Consider the following 13807-nt stretch of genomic DNA (forward strand, 5'->3'; position numbering starts at 1 on the left):
TGGGCTTCTCATTGCGGTGGCTTCTCTTGTTGTGGAGCACGGGCTCTAGGCACACGGGCTCAGTAGTTGTGGCTCACAGGCTTAGTTGCTCAGCGGCATGTAGGATCTTCCCGGACCAGGGCTCGAACCCGTGTCCCCTGCATTGGCAGGCGGATTCTTAACCACTCTGCCACCAGGGAAGTCCCTTCCAGTCTTTTTATAATACATGTAATCATTTTTAAATGGTCTACTTTGATACCATAAGTGTTTTCAAAGCAGAGTATCTGGGAGGCTGCACCAGCATGTGGTAGAGCAGCTCTCCTACCTTAGACAAGCCAGGCTTAGAAGGAAGGGAGGAGGAGCCCAGCAGAAGGGCAAGGTGGACTTCAAGCTCACCGCAACAAAGACTCCTTTATTTCCTGTGTCATCTTGAACCTAAGCATCAGCCTCCTTATCTGTGATGGGATAATATTACTACCTGATGAAACTTATCAAAATTAAATGGAATAATGTTTGTAAAATATCAGGAAGATGCTTGCTCAATTACTGGTGGCTAGATACTCAATTCAAACTGTACTTTTCACTAAGAGAATGAATTGGCTGTTTTAAAGTTAGAATATCAAAATGACTTGAATAATAACAATAATAAAGGGCTGTTTTTTTTTTTTTTTTTTTTTTTTTTTTTTTTTTTTTTTTTTTTTTGCTGTACGCGGGCCTCTCACTGCTGTGGCCTCTCCCGTTGCGGAGCACAGGCTCCGGACACACAGGCTCCGCGGCCATGGCTCGCGGGCCCAGCCGCTCCGCGGCATGTGGGATCTTCCGGGATCGGGGCACGAACCCGTGTCCCCTGCATCGGCAGGCGGACTCTCAACCACTGCGCCACCAGGGAAGCCCTAAAGGGCTGTTTTTGAAAGTGTGTAGGTAATGCATTTATTGCAGAAAAATTTAGAAAATGAACTCTTCCAAGTTCACACAAATAAAATTGCCCATAATTCGGCCCCTTGGAGATAGTCACTGTTAACATTTGAGATCATATCCTTCCATTCTCATCTTACACAGGTATGTATTTGTATAAGCATATTATATACAGAAAGTTTTGGTATTTACAAAATGAGTTTATTATATAGTATGTTGTGTTTTGTGTTTTAATTAATAAAACGACTTTTTTTCTGAATTTATAGTTTTTATGTTTTCTATTTATTTCATTTTAATGCAGTTATATTATCATTGTTTTAGTTACTGATGTTCATATTGTATGGCAGAAAAAGCAAGGAATAGGAGTTAGGTCTAGATTCAAGCTGTGTGGCCTCAGGCGCCTAAGTCATTTAACTCCTTTGAGCAATGGGATTAGATGAGGTACAGGTACCTAAGGGGGGAACTTCCCTGGCCCTCCAGTGGTTAAGACTCCGAGCTTCCAGTGCTTCAGTCCCTGGTGGGGGAACTAAGCTCCCACAGGCGTGCGGCACGGCAAAAAAAAAAAAAAAAATTACCTGAAATAATTTCGTAAACCATAAATCTCTGAAAAATCCTTACATTTATTTTTATATTTTTGTTCTGATAATGTTATCAATAAGAAATTTTCTTTAGTTCATTATTAATAACTTGAGCTATTAATAAGCATATTTACTATATAATCAGGGGTTCTTCGGAGGTCTGTATATGCTGGTACAGCCAGAATGGCCTTGACACATACAAAGAATATTTCCATTTCAGCTGATTGACTTGGAAGCCACAGCGTGTGCCAGTGTGAAAGGAGGAAAGAGCAGGCCACTGGGGAACAGGGGAGGAATTTTCCAATTAATAGAGTACAGATTTGGCACCTTCCTTTCTTCTTTACAAAGTAGAAAAAAGGCCCCCAGATATAAGAACTTCATTATGCACCCCACCTCCAGGTATGGGTTTTTTTTTTTTTTCCTTTGGTACGCAGGCCTCTCACTGTTGTGACCTCTCCCGTTGCAGAGCACAGGCTCTGGACGCGCAGGCTCAGCGGCCGTGGCCCACGGGCCCAGCCGTTCCGCAGCATGTGGGATCTTCCCGGACCGGGGCACGAACCCGTGTCCCCTGCATCGGTAGGTGGACTCTCAACCACTGCGCCACCAGGGAAGCCCCAGGTATGTATTTTATGACAATTCTGTTTGCCTCGAAATTTGTTTAATGGATAACCCTACCACTTAACTGCTTTGGAGAAACTAAAGTTATTGCAAGATATTAGACCCATAATAGGCGTTTATCAAGACCATTTGAATTGTAAGCAGTGTACAAGGTTGCTCTTTTTACACAAAACACCATTTTGTGCTACCAATTAAAACAATAAATATTTGTAATCATTATTTATGGGGGAATTTTAGTAGGAGGATTTAGCAGTCAGTGTTCTCAGTCATAAGCCACAGAAACCAAAGCTGGTTGATTTAAGAAGAGGAACTTATTACTATTTACTGTCTAGCTTACAGAATTGCTGGGAGACCTGGAAAACTGAGTTGGAGGCTATGCAGCAGGAAAAAATGCCCAAAATTACACCTAAAATCCCATCTGGTGAAAACAGCTCTCCTGCTCCTGCTGCCCTCTGTGTGCCAAAGGCACTACCAGCCCTGCCATCCTTGGAAGCATGACTCAGATTCAGATGATTCAGAGTGAGAGATGGATTGGTGGAAGCTAGGTCCCTTGCCACGCTCTAATTGCAAAGGAGACTGGGATGGGAAGGGCCTTTTGAGCTTCAGCAGGCAGACCCGGCTTCCTACTGAGAGTCATCAATTGGGGAATTCCCCAAAGTATGAAGGGATTTGGATGCTGACAGCCAAAGAGGAAACAAATATCACCTACAGATTAGTAGTTGTCCTAATTGGGAGTGTAGTCAGGGATTTATCTTACTCATTTACAAACAGGCCAGATACGCACGTAACAGCCAGTGCCAGAACACCTTTAACCTTAATGCTTCCAGAGCTGACAGGAAAGACAAGAAGGGTCCCCACTAAGGTCCTAGATGTAGGAATGTGTCCCTGGCCTCCAGGTTTGAGGTTCAGAAACACATTATCACCCAGAAAGCATTGCAGTGCAGTGATTTCCTGGCCTTTCCAGATTAGGTCAAATCCTCCTGCTATATGCTCTTCTACACTTGTACCTCTTATTGAAATGAGTACAAGTGTTTACCAAAAGGCGTGTACAAGAATGTTCATAGCAGCTTTACTCATAATAGCCCCGAGCTAGCAATAACTCAGACTGCCCGTCAACAGTAGAGTAGTAGAAATGAGAAATTGTGGTATAGTCATCGAATACTACAGAGCAATTTTAAAGAAGAGTGAATGGCTGTTACATGCAAAACACAACACAATGTTGAACAAAAGCCAGACCAGAGCACATACTGCACAATTCTATACAAAGCCCCAAATCAGGCAAGATTAAACAATGGTGATCTAAGAATAGGGATTAACTTTGGAAAGCCAGTTATTAACTGGGAAGGGGTATGAGGGAGACTTCTAGGGTATGACAATATTCCATACATTGCTCTGGATGGTAGTTACATGGCTATATACATATTTATTTCCCTGTGCTGTTGGGTTCATTTTATACACTTAACATATGTCTGTTCTGTATCAATGAAAAAGCTACTGTATTATAAAAATCTAATGTCTGGTGATAGAATTCAGAATAGAGGTTACCTCTGAGAGATGGTTATTGTCTGGAATGGGGCATGTGGGAGCCTTTGGGGTGCTATACCTTGATCTGGTTGGTTACCTGGGTATATACATAGGTAAAAGTTCATCAAGCTGAAGACTTAAAATTAGTGCCTTTTACTGCATATGTGTAATGCCTCAATTTTTAACAATCATATGTATGTTTGAAGAAAACTGTATTCCCAATTTAAAACCATCAATGTGAATTTGGGAACACAATCCTTTCGTAAATTGAGGACTGCCTAGTGTTCAGGTGGTCTTTGGAGAACATCTGCGAAGTTATAGCTGGGGCAGCACAACAGTCTTACCACTGCTGATTCAGTGAGTTATATTTGAAACCCAAAGTTGTACGTGTTTGTGACTGGGAACCGACCCCCATATCAGAGAGGGCAGGTTATAACCATTTTCTTCCTCTTTTCCTCCATGAACTGTCCAAAAACAGATGGTCTACACATGAATGACCCTGAAGATTATTTATACCTGTTTAAATGCTTTTATTCTCACACTGTTGAATTCGTGGCTATTGATCCTTTTTGTGCATAGGGCAGGAGGCTGACGGATATATGACAGGTGAGGAAAATACTGTTTGTTAGTAACGTGTGAAACACAGCAGCCCTTCCCTATTTAAATCTTGTTTGTGATCAGGAAGGCTGCCAATGTTGTTAATATTCAAGGGTACTCTGGGGATTGTTTTTGCCAGAGGGCAAACTCAAGTTAAACCGTGGGACAAAGTTATGCTCAACTACCATCCAAGTATTTGGAGGTGCCTGCCATGTGATTCAGCTGCCCAGATGCAACAGGGTGGTGGAAACGGTCTGCTGCTCTTCATATAATTAGCGGTGATATCCAGGATTTTCTTAGAAACCCTCAGGATTCAGCGTTTGAAGTCAGAGACTATGGGGAGATTACATACTGCAAGAATGTGATCGTAGGTGTCTGATGTCAGCATGCCATGTGTCAGTGAGTAATTCATGAGTCACTTTCAGAGTTTCACCGTTTCCCTACAGGCTGCTCCTTGATTTTCCCCTATTCTCATGATGAGAAATTGGCACCGAACAATAGGACTATAGAAATTCTTCTTTATCTTTGTGACATTCAGATCCTCCGCAGCTCACACTGAGGCTGGAATAGCCACCTCCCTGCTCTTCCCATGTCCGTTTTGTGATGTCAGTTGAACAGGAATTGAGCTTCTCCCGTATGCAAAGCAGACGCTTTGCTTATAGTGCTTCTCATGAGACTTAACCATGGTTTTTGCTTTCACAGAAGTCATTGGTGTACCATATGCCCATGAACTATGTTAGAAGCTGTAGCGTGGTTAAGAGTACTGGCTCTGGGACCAGACTGCCTGGGTCCAAATCCTGGCAATGCCACTTACTAGCTGTGTAAACCTTGGGCAAGTTACTTCATCTCTCAGAGAGTAGGGACCATGACTCCATCATTTTTGTGCCTCTACTTAGGCCCTTGAAGTGGTTGGTCCGATTATCAGAATCACCTGGGATGCTGTTATTAGTTTAGGTTCCTAGTTCCCTCCCTGGGATTTTCTGACCTGTTTGGAGTGGGGTCCAGGATATGTATTTGTGTTTATTATGTATTATGAGAGATACCCAGGGAAGAGACCCAGGGAACAAAAACTCCAACCTTTTTCTCCTCCTCCTTCCATGTCCTGCTGGTACCTCCCAATAACCCAACCAGAAGGCAGAGACAAGGAGTCTGATGATGTGGTCTACCCAGGTCAGCCCCTGGGGTCAGCATGGAGAAGGGTGGAAAGTGGGTCTGGAGGAAGACATCCAGCATTCGTGTTACCACACCAAATCCCAACCATCGTCAATTCCATGATATGCGTGCTCTCGTTATACTATTTTACAACTGAGGTCACTGGGGCCCAGAGGCAGACACTCAAGTTTCCCATACAAGCAATGCTCAGTTCTACCTACGAGGCATTAATCTTAACAGGGTTTGTATTGAAGCTCATATGGCCTAGATACCTCTCATTGAATACCCAGCTTATTTAACGCCTCACCTTTCTCATCCTCCTTTGTTCTATTGCACCATTTGTGGTCAGAGCTGCAGAGGCCACAATTCATTACTGTCCTGGTTCCATTTACATATAGACTGTTGGAATCAGGGAGTTCAAGGAGGTGTCATCCAACTCATTTCTTTCTTTATTTAATATGTATTTATTTATCTGGCTGCACAGGGGCTTAGTTGAGGCATGCAGGATCTAGTTCCCTGACCAGGGATCAAACCTGGGCCCCCTGCATTGGGAACATGGAGTCTTAACCACTGGACCACCAGGGAAGTCCCCAACTCTCTTATATTATACAATAATTTGGCAACCCAAGATCTAGTTCATGTATTCATTTTCCATTCCCTGACTAGACTGTAAGCCGCAGGAGGGCAGAAGTCAAGTCTTTTATATCAACTCTATCTTCCACCCTCTTATCAGAGTGTAACGAATGCATTACTGTTACTCAACAAATTCATTTTGATTGGTTGGTTGGCTAATATTTTTAGTTAAATAGCAGATGAGCTATTTTAGCCTGAGGGTGAGAGAGACAAACATCCTCATTCACAGCTGCTGAGAGTAGAAATTGTTAAACCATCCAAATGTCCATTGCCAAAATGTCAAATATAATGCAATCCTTTAAAAAAGCTGTACCTTCTGACTTGACAATCTCACTTCTAGGAGTTCAACCCAAAGATAAATTCATAGATACATATAGATTTATGGACACATATGTTCATCTCGGTGTTGAGTATAATTACACATACGAACACACATAGATTGTGAGAGACTGATACAGGCAATGATCAAACCATATATAAAAAGAGAATTCTGGCCCACAACCTGGCAGCAAGGAGTCCAGGAACATAAACCACAACCTCTGTATCAAGCAGCACCAAACAGCAAGGACTTGATCAATAATTGCCAGCTTCCCTAATTTTTGCCCCCCTTCCCCCCTTCCAATTAGGGATCAACCAGAAAAAGCCAAATGTGCTCTCCTAACCAAGTACATGATGCCTGTTCCTCAGTAGCCCACCTCTAGCTTCCCTTGGCCACAACGTCCAATCAGGGCATGCCTGAAGCCTTTCTTTTCTTTCAACTTTCTTTTTCTTTCTTCCTTTCTTCCTTCCTTTCTATTAAAGGTTTTCTTTTTTAAATTAATTAATTTATTTTTTGCCTGCATTGGGTCTTCATTGCTTTGCGCAGGCTTTCTCTAGTTGCGGCGAGTGGGGGCTATTCGTTGCTGTGCATGGGCTTCACATTGCGGTGGCTTCTCTTGTTGCAGAGCATGGGCTCTAGGCACGTGGGCTCTAGAGCACAAGCTCAGTAGTTGTGGCACATGGGCTTAGTTGCTCCATGGCATGTGGGATCTTCCCGGACCAGGGATTGAATACACGTCCCCTACATTGGCAGGCAGATTCTTAACCACTGCGCTACCAGGGAAGTCCCCTTTCTTTCTCTCTTTCTCTCTTCTCTCTCTCTCTTTCTTTATTTTTCTCTGCATCGGGTCTTAGTTGCAGCAGGTGGGATCTTTTGCTGCAGCATTTGGGATCTTTCATTGTGGTGTGCGGGCTTCTCTCTAGTTGTGGTGTGAGGGCTCCAGGGTATGCATGCTCAGTAGTTGCAGCACACGGGCACTCTAGTTGTGGCCTGTGGGCTCTATAGCGCGTGGGCTTAGTTGCCCCATGGCATGTGGGATCTTAGTTCCCCAACCAGGGATCGAACCCGCATCCCCTGTATTGGAAGGTGGATTCTTAGCCACTGGACCACCAGGGAAGTCCCTCAACTTCTTTCAATAAAGCCTGTCAGCTCCTCTGCCTGCCTGCCTGCCTGCCTTTGAGTCTCTGCCAAATGCATGCAATGTTGGCTGACTTCCTAGCTATAGGAAGCTCTGAATAAGTAGCCTGCTCGTTCTCATTGGGTGGTCCTCCTTTATTTCCACAACTGGAAACAACCCAAAGCATCTGACAATAGAAAATGGTGTATCTATATGGCAGAATATTATACAGTGAGTAAAAATCAAGTTTTTTGAAGAAAAGTCAATGGTAAATGCTCCTGAAGTAATTTTGGGTGAAAAGAAGGAAACATAGTTATAGATATAGTATGATCTATATACAGTTATACTTTGCTTATATATGTTTTTTTTTCCACTCTCCACCAGGGAAGTCCCCATGGTTCTTTTTTTTTTTTTTTTTTTTTTTGCTGTACGCGGGCCTCTCACTGTTGTGGCCTCTCCCGTTGCGGAGCACAGGCTCCGGACGCGCAGGCTCAGGGCCCAGCCGCTCCGCGGCATGTGGGATCCTCCCCGACCGGGGCACGAACCCGTGTCCCCTGCATCGGCAGGCGGACTCTCAACCCCTGCGCCACCAGGGAAGCCCCCCATGGTTCTTTTTTTATTGTGGTAAAATATACATAAAATTTACCATTTTAACCTTTTTTTTTTTTTTTTTAAGGTAAGAAGTGGATTTATTTAGAGAGAAACACATTCCACAGACAGAATGCGGTCCACCCCAACAGGCGGGAATGGCCTTGGGAGAAACACTCCACAGAGTATAGGCCACCTCAGAAGGCAAGAGGCCCCGAAATATAGGGTGGTTAGTTTTTATGGGCTGGGTAATTTCATAGGCTAATGAGTGGGAGAATTATTCCAACTATTTTGGGGAAGGTGGGGGGGAAGATTTCCAGGAATTGGGCCACTGCCCACTTTTTGACCTTTTATGGTCAGCCTCAGAACTGTCATGGCACCTGTGGGTGTGTCATTTAGATGCTGATGTATTACAATGAGCGTATAATGAGGCTCAAGGTCTACTGGAAGTCGAATCTTCTGCCATCTCGGACCTAGTCGGTTCTAGCCAGTTTTTGTCATGTCCTATGACTATGTCATTCTTTTAAAGGTTGTGCCCTGCCCCCTTCCCTCCTGTTTCATTTCCCCCTCAGAGATTGTACTCCTAGATTCTTATTTTAAAATGCACAATTCTTAAGTGTGCAATTCAGTGGCATTAAGTACAGTCATAATGTTGTGCAAGGGCCACAACTATCCATTTATAGAATTTTTTCATCATCCAGAACAGAAACTCTGTGCCCATTAAACTATAACTCCTCACTCCTGCCTCCCCACAGTCCCTGGTAGCCTCTGTTCTACTCTCTGTGTCCAATATATGAATTTGCCTATACTAGATACCTAATATAAGTGGAATCATACAATAGTTGTCCTCTTGTGTCTGGTTTATTTCACTTAACATAACATTTCAAGATTTACCCATGTTGTAACATGTGTCAGAACGTCATTCCTTTTTTCTGGCTGAATAATGGTCCACTGTGTGTATATATTACATTGTTCTTATATATTCATCTGTTGATGGACATGGGTTGTCTCCATCTTCTGGCTATTGTGAATAATGCTGCTATGAATATTGGTGTTTATTTGAATCCCCACTTTCAGTTGTTTGGGATATATACCTAGGATGGAAATTGCTGGATCATGTGGTAATTCTATACTTCTTGAGGAACCACTATACTAGTTTCAACAGCAACTGCACCATTTTACATTCCTACCAGCAATGCACGAGGGTTCCAATTTCTCCACTTTCTCACCAACTCTTGTTATTTTCTCTCTCTTTTTTTAGAATGGCCATCTGAATGGGTGTGAAGTGATATCTCATTATGGTTTTCATTTGTTTTCCTAATGATTAGTGATGTTGATCATCTTTTGATGTGTGTATCTTCTGTAGAGAAATATCTGTTCAAGTCCTTTGACCATTTTTTAGTTGGGTGTTTTTTGTTGTTGTTGAGTTGTAAGAGTTCTTTATATACTCTGGACTTGATTTAATTTTGAATTGGACTAAATCCATCAGTTCATCAGAAGACTTATAAACATAGACTCCAGAAAATATTCTCAACTAGATTATCTTTATTTTTTAATTTAATTTAATTTAATTTTTAAATTAATTAATTTTTTGGCTGCGTTGGGTCTTCATTGCTGTGCGCAGGCTCTCTCTAGTTTCAGTGAGCAGGGGCTACTCCTTGTTGCGGTGCGCAGGCTTCTCATTGCGGTGGCTTCTCTTGTTGCGGAGCACGGGCTTTAGGCGCCTGGGCTTCAGTAGTTGTGGCGCGTGGGCTCAGTAGTTGTGGCTCGTGGGATCTAGAGCACAGGCTCAGTAGTTGTGGCGCACAGGCTTAGTTGCTCTGTGGCATGTAGGATCTTCCTGGACCAGGGATCAAACCCGTGTCCCCTGCATTGGCAGGCGGATTCTTAACCACTGTGCCACCAGGGAAGCCTAGCTTATCTTTAGAAGCAAAAATATATCAAATAATATAATCTGATGGGGCTTAATGGTGGTGGAGGGTACTTAACAACACAGAAATTGGTCAAACGTTACTTCTGGACTGTTGGCTGGGCTGGCCAGATTACTTAAGGACAATAGGTCACCAAAAAGTGAATGTCAAGCAACAAAAGCCAAGACTCCTTTCATTACTGTGTTTGCTGTGTCCCTTGTTACCCGAGCTTGCTGTAGCCTTCTACTCCAGCCTGGTTGTCCATAAACTGATGGGAGATGGAGGGGACACATTTCTGAGGTGTTTTTGGCTTGTAGTGGGGGAAGGAGTGCTCCATTGAATCATTTGGGATCTTCTATGTCAAAAGATTCTGAAGAAATGGAGTATACACTAGGTGAACATAGTATGAGACATAGGAATGAAATGAGGAGTGCATTAAGGGGGAGCAGTTTCAGAGACATTGAGGGAATGGACATTTAGATAGAAATATTGAATGAGAGAATATGAAAGTAGTTATCCAGAAGTAAGTGTTTGGGACCAAGATTTTAAAGTCACAACAAACCACCTAATTAGGCTTTTCACTCCCATAAGTGGTTTCAGAAACACTATTTTATGGGAATTAAAGTTATTTTAAAAGGCAGCCAACAAGAGTTACTTATTATTTATTTATTTATTTATTTTTGCGGTACGTGGGCCTCTCACCATTGTGGCCTCTCCCCTTGTGGATCACAGGCTCGGGACGCACAGGCTCAGCGGCCATGACTCACGGGCCCAGCCGCTTTGCGGCATGTGGAATCCTCCCAGACCGGGGCACGAACCCGTGTTCCCTGCATCGGCAGGTGGACTCTCAACCACTGCGCCACCAGGAAAGCCCAAGAAAAGTTATTTTAAGAGGGAATTTAAATATTTACTTTCATGCTCTAACCTTTGCCTTGTTTGTAGTTGAGTTTAAGCCTTTAGACTGAAGACGAAAGGATAAAAGGATTTAAGTTTTGAGATAATCACATGAATATTATAAATAAGTGAAGCACCATGCCAACAAAAATTGACCTTTTCAAATTAGCAACACAAAATTGGTTATATCTAATTTATGGAAAACTATTTTTATCTTGTTATTTCATTATAATTATTCAACATATATTCCAAACAAGAGGAAGGAAAACTATTTTAAAATTCTCAAAACCAGTTAAAAAGCTCTTTAAATAATATGAATGAATAAATAAAATTTCTGGGTTTTATAAATCTGTTTAAAGAAGGACCTAAATTATATCATGTATTTAAAAATCATATATTTGTGTGTATGTGTACATTTAATTTAATTTAAACATACAATTTAATTGAGAAAAAAGTGGTGTGGGTTTTTTTCTTGTTAAAAAATGGGAGAGGACAGAGGGTAAATATTTTCATATTAAATCCTTGCCTGGAGGAGGCTGAGCAGTGGAAAATGGGTTGTAAATGTTTGTTTTTGTTTCCATTTAAAAAACCAAACTTTGTTATTTTGCCAGCTTTGAAAGTCTGCCTTTTCTTTGAGGGACTGGGGGCGTGGTGCAAATCGGAGGGTATGGCCCACCAGTTCAAAAGACCCGGAGGGGTGTTACTTCCTTTCCTTCACAAGTTTAAAAGCTGTGGACGCCTAAGACCAGTCCCCAAGGGTGGGGAGAGGATATGGCATCACTCCTCTTGGTAACTTTGGCAGCAGGACCACATGCATTGGAAGTCCTAGATTAAGTTCATTAACATTTTTAATCTGAGGGCAGGGAAGGTGAAGCATCTGTGGCTCTGGTTTGTGACTCTCAGTTTCTAAGGACATGACCTACCAACCGAGCCACTGTCCTCTATCTTCCCTCATGAAGTCTTCGTTTTATTTTCGACTGGCTTACAGTAACTGACTTCACCTTCTCTCTTCCCTGCCCACTCTTGAGATGCCCCTTACCAGGAAATGATTCGGTCTTAATCCCAAAGGAATACGGAAAGAGGAGAGTGCATTGGTCTCAGAGAAGCTAATTGCTCCCTTATATTAAAGAACTGGACTGGGGTCAGATCTATTGCTCTTCTTCTAGAAGCTTGCTCTAGACTTTTTTTTTTTAATATTTATTTATTTGTTTTGGCTGCTCCAGGTCTTATTTGCAGCACACGGGATCTTTGTTGCAACGTGCATGTGGGATCTAGTTCCCTGACCGGGGATCAAACATGGGTCCCCTGCATTGGGAGCAAGGAGTCTTACCCACTGGACCACCAGGGAAGATCCTGCTCTAGACTTTAGAATTGTCCTCCCAGTGAAAAGCTTTTAAAGTATGCAGGCGAGGTCAAAAGAGCTCCACCCACATGTGTGAAATATTCATTTTCCTCTCTGAAACCTGTGCACATTCTTACTCTCCCCAATATCCAATTCATTACCAGGTTTTACATGAGAAATATCTCTCAAAACCCTTGTCTTCCATTCATTTCTTCAACAAATTTATTGACCATCTACTGTGTGTCAGGCTCTGCTAGCTACTGGGGATACAAGAGTAAAACAACTCTAGTGGAGAGCCCAGTAGAGCTCACAGTCTGGTTGACTGCTCCCCAACTAAGCCAAACCAATCCAAAAAACTAGGCCAGCTCCCCATAGCACTGATCCCTTTTCCCTCCTAACTCTTGGCACATACACTTCTCCGCATTTTACAGATGAAAACACTGAGGGCTGGGACCATTACGTAACATGCCCTAGGTCACACTTGGTAATTGGCTAGAATTCTCTCTCTAAGAATCTTATTCTTTCATCATCCAAAAAGTATTGATCATTCACCATGTATCAGGCATGTCCTCAGGATATAGTGGTGAACAGAAAAGAATAGGTGCCTGATGTCATGCAGTTTATATTCTAGTGAAGGAGACAAATAGTAAATAAGAAAACAGGAATTATGTCAAAGTAGCTGGATGGCTACTTAACTCTGGATGGTCAGGGAAGGCAACTTTCATTTTTATTTTTTTTTGGCTGCATTGGGTCTTCGTTGCTGCGCGCGGGCTATCTCTAGTTGCAGTGAGTGGGGGCTACTCTTTGTTGCGGTGCATGGGCTCTAGGCGCACGGGCTTCAGTAGTTGTGGCTCATGGGCTCAGTAGTTGTGGCTTGCGGGCTCTAGAGTGCAGGCTCAGTAGTTGTGGTACACAAGCTGAGTTGCCTCACGACACGTGGGATCTTCCCGGACCAGGGCTCGAACCCGTGTCCCCTGCGTTGGCAGGTGGATTCTTAACCATTGCACCACCAGGGAAGCCTGGGAAAGCAACTTTTTAAGTCTCTGTAACCTCTACAGATATACTTTATGTTTTATACCTCTGTCCATTTTCCCAGAGTGGTAAAAAAGTAAAAACTTTAGGAGGGTCAGACTAGTTTTTAGAACAGGGAAGAGAGGAAGCTGGGTATATTTGTTTCCTAGGGCTCCTGTAACAAAGTACCACAAAACTGGGTGGCTTAAAACAACAGAAGTGTATGTCTCACGGTTCTGGCGGCTAGAAGTCTGAAATTAAGCTGTCCGCAGGGCCATGTTCCTTCTGAAACCTCAGGGGAGAATCTTTTCTTTCCTCGCTCCTAACTTCTGGTGGCTTGGGGTGATCCTTGGCAGCCCTTAGCTTACAGCTGCAATCTCTGCCTCCGTTGTTACACGGCGTTTGCCCTGAGTCTGTCTCTGTGTTTCCTCTTCTTATAAGGACACCAGTCATGTTGGATTAAGGGCCCATCCTTCTCCAGTATGACCTCATTTAAAAATATATATTTTTTAAATTTTATTGAAGTATAGTTGATCTACAATGTTGTGTTAATTTCTGCTGTACAGCAAAGTCACTTATACATATATATATTCTTTTTCATTATGGTTTATCACAGGATATTGAATATAG

Source organism: Mesoplodon densirostris, chromosome 3 (genome assembly GCF_025265405.1).
Source record: "Mesoplodon densirostris isolate mMesDen1 chromosome 3, mMesDen1 primary haplotype, whole genome shotgun sequence".
NCBI classification, from domain to species: domain Eukaryota; kingdom Metazoa; phylum Chordata; class Mammalia; order Artiodactyla; family Ziphiidae; genus Mesoplodon; species Mesoplodon densirostris.